Source organism: Dipodomys ordii, unplaced genomic scaffold (assembly GCF_000151885.1).
Source record: "Dipodomys ordii isolate 6190 unplaced genomic scaffold, Dord_2.0 Scaffold1281, whole genome shotgun sequence".
NCBI lineage: Eukaryota > Metazoa > Chordata > Mammalia > Rodentia > Heteromyidae > Dipodomys > Dipodomys ordii.
In genome coordinates, this window is record NW_012268497.1 from 1 (window position 1) to 731 (window position 731).

The following is a 731-nucleotide window of genomic DNA, read 5'->3' on the forward strand; positions in this document are numbered from 1 at the left end:
AAAACACACACACACACATACCCCTAAAATAAAAAGTATAAGAGGAAAAAAGTTATTATAAAACAATTTTTTTCAAAAAAGGTAAAAATTAAAAAAAAGTTTTAGAAAAGACAATTTTTTTTTATAAAACATACTAAAAAAAGACAAAAAAGTTCTTTGATTTTTTTGTGAGAGGTGTGAAAAATCCTGTATCTCCCTTGTGTCCGTAACCAGCCTCTTGTTGGAGGCTCTGATCTGCTTGTGGTGTTTGATTTTCTGGGGCTTGGTTGGTTTCTGAAGTCAGTTTGTTTGAATAGGCAGAAAAATGCTCTGCTTTACCCCGGATTTTGCGATCCTCCTCCCAAGTTAGTTCAATGGGACGAGATCTGCTTTGAGTATCACAAAAGAGGGAGATGGCTTTTTCCTCAAGTTTGGAGATGCTGTGATGAGGCTAGGTTCTGGGTAGAGTAGAGGCCTTTCAGCAAACAGTAGCTTTTCCCGGGGGCTAGTTTGTGAGAAACTCACAGAGCCCAGCCTGGAGCCAGTCTCAGGGTTTATGTTTACTGAATTTCAATTGATTGTCAAGGCTGCTAAATGGAGGGGTAGCTTCTGGCTCTCATTACCCAGTGAAGAATGCCACTCCTGGGGCTGGCGCCCGAGCTGGATGACTTTTCCCTGGGTGGAGCTGAGTCTGGCAGGTCAGTTTAGGTTCTTGTGACCTGCTAAATGACTCTAGTTTTCTTCCAAGACCT